This window comes from Elephas maximus, chromosome 14 (assembly GCF_024166365.1).
Source record: "Elephas maximus indicus isolate mEleMax1 chromosome 14, mEleMax1 primary haplotype, whole genome shotgun sequence".
Lineage (NCBI taxonomy): Eukaryota > Metazoa > Chordata > Mammalia > Proboscidea > Elephantidae > Elephas > Elephas maximus.
In genome coordinates, this window is record NC_064832.1 from 58,026,037 (window position 1) to 58,047,302 (window position 21,266).

At 35.5% G+C, this 21,266-nt stretch overlaps 1 protein-coding gene across 3 annotated transcripts in view; it reads right to left on the reverse strand.

Moving 5' to 3' along the window:
- Window positions 1-21,266, reverse strand: part of PCDH9 (protocadherin 9) — a 1,049,989-nt gene that overhangs the window by 608,089 nt on the left and 420,634 nt on the right. The window lies entirely within an intron of this gene.

Sequence of the window (21,266 nt, forward strand, 5' to 3'; positions counted from 1 at the left end):
TTAAGAGTGGCAATAGAAATTAATTTCCCTTTTTTTTTTTGACTATGTAAGAAAGACACATTAGAAACCACATCCACAAAAAGTAAAAATATATCTAGATGACACATTTGCTAAGTTGGATACATTAAATCTACTAAGTAATTCTTGCCTTTAGAAAACTTCTTATTGTCTCTTCAGAACAAGGTTTCTATACAATGACTTTCCTCAGCTTATACATTTATTTAAAGCATTTCTATTTTTCTATAATAAAGTTGATTTCATAATTGGCTGTTCTCCCTTTCAACTATGATTATAAGCCATTTAAGTATCAAATGTATAATTCCCTTCCTGCCAATTTTTACATAGTATATTTCTATGTATTTAATTTAACAATCATTTTGTGTGTTTGGATGTGCGTGTGTTTTTGCAGGTGTCTTTGTATTTTCGGTTTGATTGTTCCAGCAGCTCTGATAGCATACCACCCATGCTTTGTCAGGTACCCAGAACTCCTGCAAGTATTTCAGCATATCTCCAAAATTAAGTGCCTAAAAAGCAAGTAATATTTGAGTAAAAAGATGTATCACTTTTCTCGCAAATACTTCCTCTCCCACAGAGTATATTATAAATAAACATAAATAAAAAAAAGTTAGATACTAAAATTACTAAACTTGATAAAATTAAGCTATCTTAGTCGTAACGAACATGCATCATTTTAAAATAGTTTACATAGTTTGCATTTTTTTTTTTTTTTTTTTTAATTCTGAGGCTGGAATTTTTATCTTTGCTTTTGCCAAAAAAAAAAAAAAAAAAAAATGCCAAAACCAGGTAAGAAATCTGGAAGTAGTCAACCAGATTTATTATTTCTTAAATGACCAAAGGGAAAAACAATGCCATTAATTTTTTCTTTTTTTGCTTGGACATCATGAATCAAACATGTACCTCTAAGTAGCAATAAGAGCAGATCTCGGGAAGTATGATTAAGTTAGCTTAATGTGTGTGTATTAATACATTCTCACCCACTGTCACTAACTGCTAAATATAAATAGCCCTATATCGCTCAAACCTTTTGGTAAGTACGCAGTTTATCTAACTCCATGTACTTTGGGGACATAATTTTTAGAATGCATGAGAGAAGAGAAATTTAATTTTTCCTTCATTTGTTATAAAGAGTTTACAGTGACTTCACTATTGAATATGTTTTTTCCATGGACTCTCCTTTGAGTTTGAAGCTGCAATACATTAGCATTTTTTAGTACATTATACATTTATAGCTACTTTCATCACCTGTTCGCGTTACAATAATTGGATATATGAGAATTTATATTACTCATGATTTTCTTCCACAGTAATATTTTGTTAATATATTATGATTTGACCAATATTACCACTACCACAAAATCTAGATAAGATCCAATAATACAGTGACATTCATCTTTTCAGCTCATTGTGACAGCATGCTTAATATTGGCAAAGTGTGGCAGTGTTAGTGGCTTTTTTAAAATATAGCCTGCAAAACAGCCTTCAGGGTATACTGGGTGATGAATAACCTTGCAATTGGTATATATACCCTGGTGGCGTTGTGGCTAAGTGCTACAGCTGCTAACAAAAAGGTCAGCAGTTCGAATCCACCATGTGCTCCTTGGAAACTCTATGGGACAGTTCTACTCTGCCCTATAGGGTCACTATGAGTCAGAATCAACTCAGCTGCAGTGGGTTTGGTTTATATATATATATCTGTGTTAAGGCCCATATGATAAGATGTTTAGAGATGATGTCATATAGAGAGAAGTCTCTGGGTTGTGCAAATGGGTAACGTGCTCAGCTGCTAATCAAAAAGTTGAAGATTCAAGTCTACCCAGAAGCACCTCCGAAGAAAAGCCTGGTGATCTGCTCCAGAAAAATCAGACATTGAAAACCCTATGGAGCATAGTTCCACTCCGACATACATGAGGTCACCACGAATCAAAATCGACTTCACAGTAACTGGTACTGGGATAGATAGTTAGATAAATAGATAGATGATAGATGAATGGATGGGTGGATGGATAGATACTGCAAGGTTTATCTGATGATACCTTTTAGGTATGAGTGAGATCAGGAAGCTCGCCAAATCAAGAGAATTAGATTATAGGACAGTCAGTCAATCTATATTTGGCCTCAGGGAACATCATGTGATCACGGTCTTTGGAGGAGCCAAAAAAAAAAAAAAAAAAAACAGGGGTCGGAACGTGTAATTAGGGCTAAGAATCATTGCCAGCAAGAAATTAAGTTGAAAGAAGTCCTGGTAATATAAGAACCTTCCAGGTGATGCAGTTATAAGCATCCCCCAAATTCTCAAGAAGAGTTATCAGAGGCAAAGCTAACAGAAGCTGCTGAGAACAGCTGCTGACCAAGGAGCCGACATCTTGGCAGTGAAGAAATTGTCAGATCAGGGTGTCCAGATGCCTGGGAAGGCCTGTTCTCCCTCAGTGCTGAGTCACCCCTCAGGGAAGACAGGGTCAGTCCCCCAGGGCAACTTAATATCCTGGGGGAGTGAAGAGGTGGCTGTTCTTTCAATTTAACCACCTGGTGAGGAAGGACAGCAGTAATGTTGTGACACTAAGTATATAGTAGAGCTGTAAGCACAAAAATCCTGACCAATTGCTTAAAAATATTAAAATGACAGCATTACAGAAACTTAGATTTTTTTTGTTGGCAAGATGAAACTACTAGAAGGAAAATTAAAATAGCAATATAATAACAAGAAGATATAAACAGCAAAGGATGGTTATTATCTCCTTAAAGTATATGTCAATAACCTACTTCACAATACATTTCCTTAAAATCTACTGACACTTAACTCAAAGGAGATGACACATATGATTCTGTCCCGTTATGTGAAAGTACATTTCAATGATTAGCCCACATATTTGTTTGATTATTTTTTTATTCATTTTCATTTACGATGGATCGTAAATTTGGTAAGATTGTACGTTGAGCTGAAACATTAGAAATGTTTAGTTCAAACAAGGGAATCAAACTTCACAGGAAATTCTCCTGTTCCTAAACACACCCAGCTGGTCTTTTAGATATCTTGTGGGGCCTTGCGTTCTTCTCAAGTCTCATCACAGTGTTAAATGCTTTGAACCACCGTCTATACACAAACCGGTCTTTTCTGAACTGAAATTTTGGACCTGCCTGAGGAAATTCTGTCTCTGCCAACTTGCATGTTTTCAAAGAACTGTCACATTAAACCAGTAGAAATCTAGTTTGGGTTCTTCTAACATCTTTTGAATATGAGGTACTGTGTCTACTTTCAAAGAACTTAAAAACACAAAGTGTAACATAGAACAGGAAAGCATTTGAGAAACTCTTCTGAAATACATGCTGCCCATAGACAACTTGCCTTTGAAATCTTCCACACACACACACACACACAAAAATTTGTATTTAGAAATTGTTCAGCCTAAGAAGTAGGGGGAAGCCTACTCTGAACGGAATGTAAAATTTCTGACTGTATCATAAAGACTCACAAAGCCCTTTAAAATAGAAATATGAATAAAATGGTTGACGAAGAACCTATTCGGCATGTAACAATTTTATACAATGATGAATTGCAAAACTTAAATAAATTACTAAAGATGAAAAATGATTAAAAAGGAAAATTAAAATACTTAAATTACATATTCACAGCAAAAATTAAAAAGTCAACTTGCATGCATCCCTGGGAAATTTGTATGGTTTCCTCATTAGGAGTTTTGGTTCTGGAGCTAGACTGCATGAGTTACGTATCCAGTCCCTGAAACACTCCTTGTCCACCATTTACTGGGCATGACCTTGCAGAGATTACTTATCTTCTTTAAGCCTTGAGCTTTTCAAACACAAATGGACAGTACTAGTTTCACTCAGGGCTCCTAGAGTGTATTAAAGTCCTTACCAAAAAAAACCACAAAAAAGCATTGTCGGCTAGCTATGTATGGTGATGTCTATTATAATGGTGATGATGACAGATGATGATTCTGATGATGACAATAATAATGTTGCTAACCCACTAATAGAGAAACAGCCTTCCAGAAAATACACCCAGCTATGTCATCTGATAAGCAAAATGTAATTAATTTTGCCTTTCCTCTCAATTTGTTGATGTAGTCATTGCCAATCTTCCTCCTCTGGTCTTAATTTCTCTCTTCCTATTCTGCTTATACCCAAATAGAGAGGCAAGGCATTTGAGGGAGCTTCTCCAACTCAAACACATTGCTGGAGGCCTGTGAAAGGGACTGGAAAGAACTCCTGAAACTTTGGAGCTGGATAGAGATGAGAGAAAAGAGGAAGGCATGAATGGGAAATGAAAAATCTATAATCACCTAAGATTACCTACAGATAATCTTTCCCTTTCCTCCTGACCATTTGTAGCTGAGAAGAGTAAGACTAAATTCTTAACACCCCTTTCCAAGAGGTGTCACCATTGTTACCAATATTCTGATCCCAATTGTGTAATCAAATTTTGTGTAGGGCTTGTTTATGGGTTCTTAGATGTGTTGCTTCCATTTACTTTCCCTCATTCCTAAGTAAGGATCCTTTGGTAACCTGCACATATGAATTTTATTTCCTTTTGGGTGCTAAGTCACATGGCTTAAGATGGTCCCACATTATCTCCTTAGAACCACCTGTGATCTGTGTTAGAAACACAGATTCCTGAACTTCACTACAGACTTACTGGACTAGACTATAAGGAGATGAAGTCCCTAGATCTATGCTTTTTAAAACAAAATACCCAGATGACTTTTATTTGTACTAAAATTTGAGAGAGAAAGAGCATTTACAGAGAGAGAGAGAAAAAAAAAGAAATAGTGAGAAAGGCTGTTCAAAACCAACAGATACGATGGTGAAAAATTTAGCTGATCTGTCATAACCTGTGCTCAGTAACAGAATAGGAGACACCAGTCAGGTAGAAAGGTGCCTTGGTCCTAAACAAAAATCCCTGGAAGTAAGAGTGTTACATTGCTAGGAGTCACTTCTTATCCCCTTATTCTTTAAATCAGCTATTTCTCTCTTACCAGTCTTCTGATCTCAGTCTGTTCCTTATCCTCACCCTGTTATTGTTGTTAGGTGCCATCAAGTCAGTTCTGACTCATAGCAACTCTATGTACAACAGAACAAAACACTGCTCAGTGCTGTACCATCCTCACAATTGTTTTTATGCTTCAGCCCATTGTTGCAGCCACTGTGTCAATCTATCTCCTTGAGGGTCTTCCTCTTTTTTGCTGACCGTCTATTTTACCAAACATGATGTCCTCCTCCAGGGACTGATCCCTCCTGGCAACATGTCCAAAGTATGTGAGATGTAGTCTTGCCATCCTTGCTTCTAAAGAGCATTCTGGTTGTACTTCGTCCAAGGCAGATTTGTTCATTTTTTGGGCAGTCCATGGTATATTCAATATTCTTCTCCAATACCACAATTCAGTCTTCCTTATTCATTGTCCAGCTTCCACATGAATAGGAAGCAATTGAAAACACCATGGCTTGGGTCAGGTGCACCTTAGTCTTCAAGGTGACATCTTAGCTTTTCAACACTTTAAAGAGGTCTTTTGCAGCCAATTTGCCCAATACAATGCATCTTTTGATTTCTTGACCACTGCTTCCACGGATGTTGATTGTAGCTCCAAGTAAAATGAAATCCTTGACAACCTCAATCTTCTCTCCATTTATCATTATGTTGCTTATTGGTCCAATTGTGAGGATTTTTTTTTTTTTTCTTTATGTTGAGGTATAATCCATACTGAAGGCTGTGGTCTTTGATCTTCATTAGTAAGTGCTTCATGTCCTCTTCACTTTCATCCTCACCATATCCAGCTCCAAAGTTTCAGAAGTTCTTTCCAGCCCCTTTCACAGGCCTCCGTCAATGCATTTGAGTTGGAGAAGCTCCCAGGCCCACCATTTATCACGCAAAGGTAAGTCCCTAACCAAATGGACTGCGGATATGAATTTTTTTTTCCATTTCACCCAGAAACTGTACTTTTCCTGGGATAAACTGTTATATAAGATGATTCCCAAAATGATCTTGATGTTCTTTTGCTATTTCAGTTTCACTGTGGGTTAAATAGGCTTTGGTGGGGGGTGAAAGCGAGAGGTGGCAGCCTAGTATACTACCAACATGTTTATAAAGGAAACTTCTGAATGACTCACTTACAAATTAACCCTGAGAATAGGACTAATCCATGACTCATTTTTAATGGGCTTATATATTGGATAATATATGAAATTATTTAAAAGATCAAATATTGAGGAGAATATGGCCACACAAAAGATACAGAGGGAAAGATTACTTGCATCCCGATAGCATGTTCAAAGGTAAGAATTAAAGCTGTAAAGATGAGATTCAGAGATCAAGGAATATGCTCATCTTTTAGCATGATGTTGCTCTATTGTGAATAATTGAATACTATATAGTTTAGAGTCAGAATTGACTCGACGGCACTGGATCACTGGGTTATATAGTTTAGAAGAAAAAGTATAATATATTTGTCAAGAGCTTGGTCTCTGGACTCAAGCAGAGCTGAGTCTGAATTCTGGCTAGTCTATTTCTAGCGATTTTATCTATACATTTTGAAGTCTTTATTTCCCTATCTGCAAAAAAAGAAAAAAAACAGTGTAGTCATGGATGTTAAAAATATAAAATGCTTATTTAAGTTGCTATCATTTACTTGATAGGTGTTTATTATTATTGTAAATGATCTTTATACCATTGTTATCCTGTGGTAAAGATAAATCATTTTCAAAAATACAAATTATTTCATAGGTCTTCCATTCCAATAAAAATCTAAATAGGAGGTTTGAAAATTTGGGTTTCAAAATAGGAGACAGACTAAAACCCTCATTCTTCTACTTCATAGGTGACAAAGTATGAGATAATAACAAAAAATGGGTTCAGCATTGTGCTAAAAATGTTAATTCAAAGATGACTAGTCTGTGTCCTGGGATCACTTACTTGTGAGTGTATATTATTGGCAGTAGTGGAAACTTGAGCCAGGAGGGATTCTCCAAGAAATGATAACATGTGAAAAGATGAGAAATCAGATCCAACATACAGACCTTTGCCTTACAACTAGAATAGCTGACATGAATAATGAGTTGGGGATTGCCATGTTGTAAGGATGTCTTGATTGATTGTTTCCATAATATGTGATGAGTGCTGACAAAGTGCAAATCTCCGCATCTGCTCTGATGGGACCTCTGTAATGTTGCTAATTATACAATTACGTTTTTGTAACATTCACTCTGCCTGATTTCTCAAAACTTTTTCTCGAAGAAAAATGAACAGCTTTTCAATTGACACACGGACTAACTTAATAAAAAAAAAAAAACTTAATAGCTAACATTTATTGGGCTATTATTCCATACACTATGTTAAGCAAGTTCTATATATAATACCTGAAGCTTTGGTTGCACAGCGGTTAAGGACTCAGCTGCTAAGCAAAAGGTCAGTGGTTCGAATCTACCAGCCACTCACTGGAAGCCCTATGGAACACTTCTACTTTGTCCTATAGGGTCACTATTGGTCAGAATCAACTTGATGGCAATGGGTTTGGTGTTTTTGTATTTGAACAAAAGTAAGACCTTTTGTTATCTTGGATAAAATCTATAGAAAGGGTTAAACAAACATTAGGATTTCTAAAATATCCTAGAAATAAAGAGATAAAACCATAAATCTCAAAAGAGTGATGAAAACCATTCACTGGTTTCTTTCTATAGACAGGTAAAAAGGAAAAGGTGGCTTATCTGATTATATGACAAGTATGAGATTTTAACTGAGTAAACACTGTTTTAATTTCAAAAATTGAGGAGTTTCTTATTTCAGCCCTCTGACCTGCCACAGTAATAAATAAATAATCTACTAACTTCAAGAATGTGTATAAACAGAAACAAAAAAAGATACTATTTTGATAACTTCTAACACACTGGAGCAGGTTTGACAGATATTATAAAAGTTTAAACGAAAGGTCTTATCACCACATTAGAGACTAAAAGAATAAAGCACGGTACATACCAGGAAAAATGTGAGAAAGTTGAAGGTACTCTGTTTTTAACTTCTGGAAGCAATGAGAGTTCAAGTGCATTTACAGCACTTAGTCTTAGAGAATAAATATGAAACAGAATAGTAATTAATTTCTCTGATCACCTGAACATAGGTTATCAACCACAATAAATAGCTTCTTTTGAAAATAATAGTCTTGTGCTTGGAAAGAATTTTCTGAAAGATATAAAGACTTTTTTTTCCTCCTCTGTTACTTTAGAGACAGAATGTGTGTATTATCTCATTATTCATTCTTGAAACATCATGAGTCTCACTTAAAAGTCCCTAAGAGGTATCTCCATCTCGTCTTTCCTCAGCACTGCTGTCACAAGCGCACAGATTAGTGGGCGATGTAAGCCCGGGGTGGGGGTATGGGATTGGAATTTCCACTTAAATATGGATAGTCAGTAAATACCTAAGCATAGACAGCAATGATGCTTACACCAGATATACGGTACTCATCTCCTGCTTTCTTCTATATTCTTGTGCCCCTGCCAAAATGGTACTCCACTCACATCCTCCTTATAACCAGGTGAATCCCAGTTTACTAGCAGGTGAGAAAAATCATATGCCATTGAAGGTTTATTTTGTTTTTAATATAGAGTTTAATAAAGTTTTTTTTTAATATTTCTCATAATTAAATATGGAGAATTTGTTCTTTCCTAAAACCATTGCCATTGAGTTGATTTTGACTCATAGAGGCCCTCTAGGACAGAGTAGAACGGCCCTATGGGGTTTCCAAGGAGTGGCTGTGGATTCAAACTGCCAACCTTCTGCTTAGCAGCCTGAGCTCTTAACCACTGCACCACCAGGGACCCTGTTCATCCTCATCCATTTCTTAAATGCTTCAACTCCTGCACTTTAAAATAACTCAGTAATATTTTGGTCTTTTAAATTTAAGCACCTATTTTTTAAGAATTAAATCATAACAATTAAGTCTAATGTACATGCAATGAATTCTCCATTAAAATTAAGAATGAGAACAATACTTTAAAGCAAAGTCTTTGAATAAGGCAGAGGCTATTGAGAGACTTGGGTTTTTTCATAAATTCACAACTCATGTTGAACTTTTGAAATCCAAATGGCTGCTTTGCCTTGGGGCGAATATGCAGTACTTCAATGGTACTTTTGGTTTGCTGGACTCTCTCAGGAGATAAGTTAGCAGTCAAGATTTTTTTTTCCCTATTTTAAAGATTGGCAATAGGTGTGTGTATGTGTGAGGTAGGAGGCTGGTGAGGGAAAAGAACATTAAGAAACCAGAAAACTGTCTCTTAAAAAGCAGCTGCTCAAGTTGCACATTGTAGAAAAGTGTGGTATTGGTAGCAGCAATTCTGGGTGTAAATGGGGAACAAATACAGAGCTTTATACATATAGCTCTATTTATACCTTAATATAAAGTATCTATTATGCATAAGTTAAACAAACTCTTCTTCATCTTGAGCCATATAATCAATCCCTTATTTTTTCATAACTTAGAAAGCCCACCTAGTGCCTGGCGGATTCGAACTGCCGATCCTTTGGTTAGTAGCCATAGCACTTAACCACTACGCCACCAGGGTTTCCATTTCGTAACTTATGACCATCTAATTTCAACCAGACAAAATGATTAAATATTATTATTTGATAGGAAAAACTCACGTAGCAAGCATTAACATTTCATAGATACAGTTGCTACGGTGGCTACTTCTTTAGAAACATGACCCACATTTTGGAGGTACAGCACCTCTGCCTCGAAACTCAGAGACATTGTGATATTGTCTGCCTTGTTCACAGCAGTAGCCTCAGAGCCTCAAAGTAGGTGGCAAACCAAAAAGCAGGCATTCAATAATACGCTGTTTATCCCTTACCTTGAAGTCCCTGGGTGGTGCAAACAATTAAGCAGTTGACTCCTGGACAAAAGGTTGGTGATTTGAACCCGCCCAGAACTGCCTTGGAATAAAGGATTAGCGATCTGCTTCCAAAAGGTCATAGCCTTGAAAACCCTTTGGAGTTCAGCTCTACTCTGTACACATAGGGGTGCCATGAGTTGGAAACAAGTCTACAGCAAAGTACAACAACAAAATCCCTTACCATGAACTTAATAACCTGAAAAGCATTAGCTCTCAAATCCTGGGAGGACTAAGATACATGGAATCTTTCTTTCAATCCAGTTAGTTAATACTTTAAAAAAAAAAAAAAAAAAACCTAACAGGATGAATAGCACTATTAAATAACAAGGTCACCTCTGCCTCTTCTTAAAATTTAAACATGATACATTTATTCATTTTTTAATTTGATTTGTTTCCTAGAGAAGATTATGTTTGGGAAAGTGTGCCCTTAATTAAACTGGCTTTATATACTTGAAAAAATAATACACACTTTGATTAACATATTTCATTGTCTTCCTATTAAAAAAAAAAGAGATGAAATGTTAGCTTGCTGAGCCTAGCATACAATGGTGTCTGTCGTCTGCCTCCTGTGTTTCCAAATCCTTTTTTGATCATGTACACAAAATACCATGCAGTCCAGTCACATGGACTTATATTTATATGACACTTACAAGCTTTGTCACATACATTTCCCTCTGTCTGGAATTCCTTTCTTATTTGACCCGAATTCTCTTTTATTTATTTATTTATTTTAATAAGCTCAAATCTCATCACCTTTGAAGTCTTCCCTGCCCTGCCCCCTTTCAGGCTACCAATCTCCACGAGTCCCAGAGTTCACCAAGTCTTGCTGGATGTCCTAGAGCTCTGTGTTTAGTCACCTATTGTGGTCATTCTCACATTCTGTAATTATTGGTTTCCATGTCTGCCTCTCTGATGAGGTAACGACGGTTGTGCCTCTATTGATTTTTGTTTCATGGTTTTTAGAATGTCTGGCTCAGAGTAGACATAGAATGTCTCATAAGACCCTTCTCATTTTCTCTCCTAATTCCTCTGATCTCAATTTTATTATATCTACACAATCTGTGCTTCCTTTTATTTAATATTTTATGTTAATTACTGGTGAAAAATGAGCTTTGGGGAGTTTACCATTAAGTGATGCTGAATATCAGATATTTGGAAAAATCTTTCCAGAGTAAAGACATTCATGCCCAGTGCTATCCATATTGCCTTTCTCAATACAGGGTTTTTATAAATCATGATTTTTATAAAGAACAAATAAAGACTGTTTTGCTAATTTTTGCATTTAATACTAGGATAATATAAGTAAACTCCTTCCTTATCCAAATCACTAATTAGGCATTCAGACTTCAGCCATATTTAATTTATCAGAAAACATCTTACTGGCAGGAAGCTTAGGACTCTATTCCACCATGTTAACGTATCCTTTCTGGAGTAGTAACGAGGCACTGTGATTCTTGTTCTTTGGTTGACATTTCTTCATTTTCATTTCTGATAATGTCTGCTTTTGAACGAGAAGAGCCTTTGAAATGCCAACACTTAACCAAACTTCAGCTTAAATCACAGTTTAAGAGTAAAATTTAGATTATCTCAAGTTAACTGCTTTTGAGTTCTATAGTTACTCTTTAAGTGCGCTCAGAAGTGGAAAGTCTGCATAAGTTTTTAAGGACAAACAAAAAACATGTGAGTACAAGTATAAAAAAAAGTATAGTGTAGACATTTGCCATTTGTTGGTTAAACTAGTATGTAATACTGCTTCTGGTGAAATAATATCAAGAAATTGAAATATAATGAAGTGATTTATTCTTGTGTTAATTAATAACCTCATTCTGAAGGCATTTCTAAAATGGAAATTTCAAAACTATATTGGGATAATGAAGTATAAGAACAGATATATGCTCTGTGATGGAGACACATGAGGGATATGTCCCAACATTCTGGTGTAATGGTCAGATAATTATGGACTGCTTTATGATCCTCTGGCTTTAAGGAAATATCTCCCTACTAATAAAACTTTGACTTTGTTATGACTTGAAAGTTCACAAAGCCATTTGAGTATAATGGATTTTCAACTTAAAAGTTTAAAATTTGCATATATTTAATAAACTAAATTTATCGAATTAATTTCATAAATTAAATTTACCTTAAATTTTAAAACACCCACAGCCTAGTTTATTACGGCCTGATACATTTGCAGTCCTCATTTTATTCCGGTACACAGTAGATTGGATTTTAGGAAAGTCTATATGGAGTTCAAGCAGTGGGCCAATCATTTAACATTATGCAAATGACACAAGAGTAATAGAGACAAGATTCCCAGGGTGAACAATTTCTGTTTCGTAGAACAATGCCAGTGTCCTAACTAATCTAACAAAACAATCCCTTGTTTGGCAAGGGATTCACTCCTGAGCTTCAGTTGCATCAATGAAGCCACTGTCCCTAGACCTCACTACATCAAAAGGTAGCTGGACATTTGCAGTAACCCACGATGTGTTAAAGTCTGCTGTCTTTGGTCCAGGGTCCAGCTTGCTAGTGAGCATAGTTGGTGTTAGTGTCTAGCCCAAATTTGCAGAAAACTAGCACCAGGCAGTGTGGGAAGCTCGTGTCGGTGGTACTGTACTTGATCTGAAAAGACACGGCAAAATTCAAATTCCAAAGCTGTCAGCTTGCAAACTTTCAGCAGAAAGAAAGCTTAACTTTAAGAATGTAAACAAGGACGGTGAAGGTCTTGCTATCTAAAGATATCAGCATGTGAGAAGCACTCCAGCAGCTCCAACACGGTGAGGCAGTGGCAAACCCCAGTGCCCCGTTGTGAGACTGAGCCTACCTTGGAGACTCACGGCACTGTCTTCTTCCTGCTAAGGGCTTTGCCTGTGATTGCAATGGCAGGTCCTTCAAAAGAGCAAAACAGAAGCCTGCCTCTTTAGAAGCAGCAGCAGCCTCTCTGAAAGAACCAGTTTGGCATTTCCAGGGGAAAGGTCATTTCTTTAAACCTCTGAAGAGCGATAGATAACAGTAATAGAATATCAGGCATAAAAAGCTACATTTTCCTAGACCCCTAAGGAAACCATGACACAGCTGCAAAGCTGGTCTATGAGCCAATGCACTAATTTATCCCACTTCAGCACATTGACTTTCCTCTTCTGTGAACTGGCATCCCAGCTGGGCAAAGAACTGTTTACTGAGATTTGCTGAATCTTATTTACAGGTCTAGTGGGCTCCTTCTAAGTTGCGAAGAAGAGATACCTCTAGTGTTAGTGAGATATGGGGTGGTATGACAATCACCCAAATGTACTTGAAAGATAACACTCTTGTGACCTAAGGAAGGATAATATCTAGTTAAGTGCAGCACTTTGAGTTCATCCAGCATAAATATCAGTGCCAAGGCAATCACATGGAGGGCCCTTGGGAAGCTGGGGTAATAAATCAGAACTTGGAAGGAAGCCTCCAAAATTACCCTGATTGCAGTGCCTAAGGAACAACTGATTGAGCCAACTGTTAGAAACTGTTCCCCACCAGAAAAATAGAAAAATATTTTGTCACCCATTATCTGAAGGAGCTGCATTGTTCCAGATATTCCTATTCCATTATTTATGTATCCTCTTTCTGGTTAATCTCATCTGATTCTCTCTCCTTTCTAAATGGCACGAGTTTTACTCTGACACTGGCACCGATAGTAACATTTGGAGGGGGGAAAGGTTGTACTTACGTTTAATAGATTTCATACTTAATAATGGAGTCAATGAAGTCTGCCCACTTAATCAGTCAAAGGCTACTCCACTCTGGACACTAAATGCCTCCAATGAGCCATGTTGTTTCCATTACATACAATTCACCCATTATTTGCAACTCTTAGACAAATATTTTAATATTTCCAAAGCTTTACTTATCTATGAATAAATAAAATGGCATTGCTTTTAAAGAATTGAAATAGAGCTGACATTATTCTTTGTACCCTATCATTAACGAATCTCAGAACAGAGAAGGATATTCACATCTATATGGTATTTGAGGGATTTAAAGCCCTTGTGTGAAAAAAAAGAAAAAAAAATCATTGCAAACTTTTATCTCCTTTGCTTCCTCTCTTGTAATCCCTCGTGTTATAAAAAGAGGAGTGTGAAAATAGGAGCAAAAGCAAAATGCTACAACCAACCATGGGCTGTAACGTTGACATCCATTATTTGTTTTGCATTCAACTTTACAGCGATATGCCATCATTACTCATAGCAATTGTATCCTAAACAGTATTAACACCATTGCTTTATTGCCTTTATGTTAGCTTTGCTGCCATTTAAATTTATAGGTTCCCAGATCTCAATTGCTAATACCTAACAATCTTTAGAGAAAGGGATTGTGCATGTCGAAGCAATTTTCCTATACTTGTGGGTGTTGTATTAGCTCAAAAGGGAGTGTATGCAGAAAAAAACCACTGCTGAACAACTTTGATTTTCAGCCAGGAAAGCATCTATTCAGTGGCATGTGTTTATGGTGAGTAGGAGTAGAGTTGTAAAGCATACTAAGTCTAGCAGATCTGGGCAATTAAAAAGTACTTTTGCTGTTAACTGAACACACATTTTCCTTACTTGTAGGGAAACAAAGGACCTAAAATTTCACTACGTCATTGCCCATCATGGAACCCCCATATTCTTCTGCTGTTTAGACACCCTATACCCAAATGGCTGGGGAATGTGAATTATTTTACTTACAGTTAATATGGGGAGATATTAACTTTTACTAGTTCTTGATATACAGCCAAGTGAGGAAAATTTATTGTTTCTCCTTTTTTACTAACTATTTAAAAAATATCTAGATTGTAATCTGTTAAGGAAATGGAGCTCATCTTTTTGTTTCTTTAAGCCATTAAGTTTCAGTTCAGGGATTCCCTTCTCAAGAAACCTATGAAGATTCCCCAGACTGGGTTGGTTTATTTGTATTTTGGGGATATCCTTCTTGCCTATAGCTTTCATTGCATTTGATACACTATAATGATCTTTCCATAATTTTTACCCCCCAATTCTTCTACAAACCCTTTAAAGTCCATAATATTTAATATGAAACATGAAATCATTGCTAACAGAAATCATTGCTATACCATATATCATAGGCAATCTACATTCGTGAAATGAGCACAGCCCATCAAAAACTAATCGCCTATGACTTGCATAACTGCTGTGCCCAGGGTTTTCAATTAATGTTTTTGATATTTATTCTTTATTTCATCATCTTCTTGAACTCCAGGTAGAAAAAGTGGCTGCAAGCAACAACATTTTGAATTATTCTAAATATCTCATCATATCACGCTGAAAAATATGTTTAGAAATTTAGAAGGCCTCTTTAATTTCTACTCAGCACCAGCCAAAATGTGTGAGCTAACTCATTTTCTGTATAGCCATTTCTGCCCACTTTTTCCTGCACTCAAAATTTCTCACGCAATTCTCACACTGTCTTAATAATTACGGACTCCTTGAGCATTTTGCAGGTGGCTGGCCGGGACTCCTTGTTTGTATGTGTTTCAGAAGTTAAACTGAGAGCATTAATCAGATCCGAGGGTGTTTTATTTTGAGTGTCATTTTGAAAAATGCAAATAAACTTGAAAGCTGACCAATTGCCTGGAAAGCACTAAAAAGAACAGTTGTTGAACAAAGTGCTGAGGAAGAAAGCCCAACACATGTTCTCAATCACTTTGTCATGGTGGGAAGCTAGGGGAAGGACAAGAATTACAGAAGAAGGTCAATACGAGGGAAGGAGCAAGCCAAGGTTTAAAGGCATGATTGTCAGATCGAGGTTTGCAAATAAATTAAAATTTTAAAACATTTGTTCTTAAAACAGAACCTTCATTTTTTTTCTCTCTGTTTTATTCTTCTCTTAGTAATAATAATAATTACCTAAATAGCTTGGAAACATGTTAGCTGATTTTTAAAGTGGCTTTCCGAATAGTTTGGGAACATGCAAAAAGGCTTAAAAGTGAATTTTTACATGTGGTTCAAATAATTTACCCTTAGGTATGTTACAGACATTAAAATCCCTGAAGCATTAATGGACAGTTCAGGTAGCTGGACGCATTTGCCTCACAAAAGAATCCTAATATTATGTAAATACAACTTTCAATCCCAAAATGCTGTATCCTATTATTATTTTTGAATGTAGTCAAATTTTTCTCTACAATTTTAAGCATATCTTGACATGCTGTCATTACAAGTTGTGATGATTTTCATTACCAAAATGACACAATACTGGTATTTAAGTAGCTAGGACCTATGGGAAAAATGTAAGCATTTTGATTTATATTAGTTTATCCTTAATACCAGTTACCAGCTGTCTCTAGGCTATTCCAACTCATGGAGACTTCATGTGGGTCAGAGCAGAACTGTGCTCCGTAGGGATTTTATTGCCTAAGTTGTTTTTTTTAAGTAGATCGCCAGGCCTTTCTTCCAAGGCACTTCTGACTGGACTCAAACCTCCAACTTTTTGGGTAACAGCCAAATGCATTAACAGTTTGCACCACCCAGAGGCTCTTTTTTCTTTAGTAGAAGCTCTTTACATTTTACGCCTTTTCACAGTCCAGAGGGGTCAGGCAATACAGATTAAATTAGATGATTTTCAGGGGTCTCCACTAAGACACATCACAAAATATCTTTCCTATTGCTTAGGGATGTCTGATGAACATTACAAGGAGGGATGTGGGGTTTACAGGGAGTATCCATTTTCTTCTCAATGTGCTACTGTGAAGTTTCATCCCAGTGTGGTAGAGATTGTTTTCAGCTCATACTTCCCTTGAGTTATTCCCAAAGTAAATTTTTACAGTACGATAGTTGTACCCAGAGCTGATATGTAGCCATATTAAGTGGCTGAGTTTTTGAAAATACATGCCTATATCTGTTTTCAAAATATAACGTGTCAGATATGCATATCCTCTGCCTATGCAGAATGAAAGGTTATCCCTGAATGTTATTGTTTCAAGTTTATTAGCTTACTACAAATTTCACTCAGAAATATATTGAGGGAAGAAGGTAAGTAGTGGGTTGTTTTGCTATGATGGAGGAAACAGAGAAAGGGGCAAGACAAAAGAATAGGCAAAGATGAATGTTTGCACACAGCATATGTTGAATAAGAACCTCTTTTTATTTAACCATAGTCTACAGATATCATTCCTTGGGGGAAAATATATGTGTGTGTGTGTATATATATACATACATATATATAAAATCTCAGGGAAAAAAAAAGAAAGAAAACTTGGTCTCACATGTATGTGGGTCCCATTGTTTCCCAACAGAGACATGTATCAAATTTCTGATATGTCTAAAATCCAGCAAGCCTAAGGCAAAACATGTCACCCTGAGACACTGGATATTAATACTGGAAACCCAAAAACCAGATTTGATGTTTTCAAACTATTTATGGTAATGACCATATCAGTTTCTTCTACTGCATTTTTTAAAATTCAGCATTCGATAGGGCTGAATTGCTATCCCTGTCTTGCTTTTTGACCCTTTTATTCTTGAATTCACCCAGGAAGAAAGAGCAAACCAAAAGCTAAGCAATCATCTTCTTGTTAGTGATTACCCCTCAGACCCTGAGGATCCCTCGTAAAGTAGGCGTTACTCACGGTTGGTCTTCATTCAAGTTAAAATCCCATTAAACTATTTCCCAATTTCTACGGAGGCATACGCCTAATGATTATTAATGTTCTCTCTGGTGATGTTTATGGATGCAGAACGAGGGAACAATTTGTCTCAATAAGAGAGACTAAGACTGCAGAATGATATTTGTGCATCTAAATATTTAAAATACGTAATTGCTTATCTCTAAGTAGTATTTCCTCCCTTTAGGGAGACTGCAGAGGGCAATGTCGAGTTCTTGGATAGTACACAATTCAATATTTTCATACCACCTGTAAAATGTAAACGATAAAGCAGAGATGTGTGTGTGTGTGATGAGAATAATAGAATTACACAGGTTTAGAAATACGGAATCTGCTGAGTAATTGCTGAGGGGAAAAGTAATTTTTTTTTTATTGTGCTTTAAAATGAAACTTCACAGCTCTAGTTAGGTTCTCATACAAAAACTTATATGTTATTGTGTGACATTAGTTGCAATCAAAAGTAATTTTTTAAACCATATTATTCAAAAATATTTCCAAAATACCTTACCATGGGACCACGCAAGCTATCATCTATCGGGATTTGCCTTTTGCTATTGCCCAAAAGTAATCCCTTCCAAAACTATTTGTAATGTAAATAATTCTGCGAGGTTCAAGAATAGAAAATTGAGATGGATATTTTCTGGCTCTTGAGTATTATCAACTTGTTGAAAAAATCCAAATATTAGATTTTATTCTTCATTCATTTTTCTTTTCCCTTTTAACTAAAACAATTATGCGGTAATGTTTATGAATTGCTTAACAAACACATGTGGATTTTAATTTGACTCGAATTAAAAGTTTGCCTTATGGTATGTATTCACATAATTATAACTGGTAGATTGCTAAAATATCTGATATTATTTAAATAATAAATTAGCTAAAATTAAAATCAATCTCTAAGTAGGTTTGCTAGACTGACTTTACCATCACAATGTAAATGCCAAAATGTAACGAGTGATTCAAATTTCACTGATATAATATGACATCTGACAGTTAATAATGGGTTCCTGAAACTGTTACTAAAATGTAATATACAGTACAAATTTAGCACAGCTAAATTCAATATTACTATGAAGATAACAGTACAACTGGGCAAATTAGGTAATTTTACCATGACAAAATACTATAATTAGTTTTATAATTACGTGTATTTAGATGGTGAATTTCGATAATACTGACTCATTTGTTTTCAAGTCATTATCAGATTTTTTACAGAAGGTAATATACAGTTGTATGGACTACTAGAGTCATTTAAAATTACTAGCTGTGGTTTTTATATTCTTTTATAGATACGTATACAAAAATATGCAAACATACCTTTCTGTTACAAATTGTTAAATATTTGAAGAATACCAACCGTCTCCAGGAAAAAAAAAAAAAAAACTAAGAACTGAAGGAAAAGAAACGAGTTGGATGTTCTATAGAAGATATTTGTTCTTTTGCCCTTTCACAGTGTGAGGAAAGAAGATCAAGAACATGGATTCAGAGTAAATAAGGACCAAAGATGGATTCTGAACAAATAAAATCTACTTGTGAGATAAACTTGACCTTAAGTGTAATGATTAAGAGGCATATAGTCTGCAGGTTTCACAGCAGTTGATTGACTCTAGGTGCTAATTTAAGTTCATTCGAAAAGGAGTTGGGAAAAATAAATTGTAAGCATGGATAATATCATGTTTAATTTAATGAAATGAACAAGTATTTATTGAATTTCTACTATATTTCAGACACCAGACTAGGAATTGTAGGCTTTAAAAACATGAGAATAATATGGCTCTCTTTGAGAAACTTAGAAACTAGCGTGGTAAATAAAACCAAAAAAAAAAAAAAAAAAAAAACCCATTGCCGTCAAGCCGATTCCGACTCACAGCAACCGTAGAGCATGGTAGATATGTGTGTCAAAAGCTATATAAAGGCCGGTATAGAATAAAGCAATATTAAAAAAAAAAAAATGGTATGCTATGGAACTATGAAATGTGGGAGATCAAGTAGGTGTACCTCAACTGACTAAGCATAAATATATTCAATCAAATCACATGATATTTTCATTTATGAGTTTATTCAATGGAAAGTGCCCATAAATCCTGTGCCTTTACTAGATTGACCTACAATTGTCAGTCATGGTCCAAGGCTGCCCACTGGAAGATCTCCTTCATCACAGTTCCTGGACTCTTACTGAAGATGCAACAGTTCAATAAGTGGTTTTGAAATGAAAAATTAATGTCAAGTTTAACAATTAATAGTTGTAACAATTATGAGGAATTTCAATAGTCCTTGGTCTAACAGAGCCTTAATCAACACCATAATTGTAATAACTAACATTTATTGAATGTCTATGATATGTCATTTTTATAAGTCAGATATTCATACATTTTTTGTTTTATTTTTACAACCCTTCAAGCGATGGAAACTGAAGCCAGAGAGAATAACCTAGGGTTTTACTGCTAGAAAACAACAGAGATGGAATTAGAACCCAGATTTCTTGTACTCTAAGCCTGGAATTTTCCATTTACATTCCACAAAGAAGAGTTCTATACAACTAAATAAGCCATTTTTTGATCAAATCCTTGGTCTGTATTCATTTTCTTAAGAACATTGTCTCTACTTTCTTTATATTATGCTATTCACTGAGGTTCATTGAAAAGCATGTATGAAAAGCCAGTACGATATCCAAACACAGTTACGGATCCAATTCTGAGGTATTCAACTCGTAAGTCAACTTGTAAGTTAAAGAGAGATGTTCAAATCTTTTGACCAATAATATCTCTATGTTTCCCTCTATAATCCTCTCAAGGAAAGTTTTCTTGAGGAGGCAAAAATACTTTTGAATAACAAATCTGCAAATCTTGGTATAAAGTGATTGAAGGGATAATGACAACATACACAGTAATTAAATATAAGGATAGACCATTCAATTGTATGGATTCTTGTGAGCAGTAAGTAGTTTCTTATTTTTTTTTAAATGAGTCTAAAACCTCAGTTCTAACATTTAAACTCTTAATATCCATATAAAAAACCCATTGCCATAGAGTCGATTCAGACTTATAGTGACCCTAAAGGACAGAGAAGAAACCACCCCACATGGTTTCCAAGGAATGCCTGGTAGATTCGAACTGCTGACCTTTTGGTTAGCAGCCATAGCTCTTAACCACTACACTACCAGGGTTTCCAATATGCATATAGACACCTTTTAAACAAGTTATATTTAAATATACGTATATAATAAAGCATTTCATTTTTACCACTTACTCTGAAAAACATAACCTTGATAAATTAAGAAAAAAAATAAAGTCAACCTACCCAGTGTCTGAATAGAATTTTTTTTTTTTTGTAAGCAACATTCATGAGTCAGTCTACTTTATGTAACTTATGTTATAATGGACTGCTATGAAATGCCATTGTAATATCTATTAAAAAAGATTAAATTATAAGAAAGATGACATTTATTTTTATATATTTAAAATATACATAAGCTCTTTTACTACTTCTTCATCCTACATTAAATACATAATCTTAAGCATTTAAAATAGAAAGAACTGTGGATGCCAAACAACTTTCAGTTTACCTTTTAACATAGAAAACACATTTCCAAGGACTAGAAGCTCATTGCCTACTAATTCGGTCTGTTCTATTGTGAGACAGTGCTCATGACTATAAAGATTTTCCCTTCAGTGTGCAAGGCATTTCTCCTAACCTCCTAGTGCAG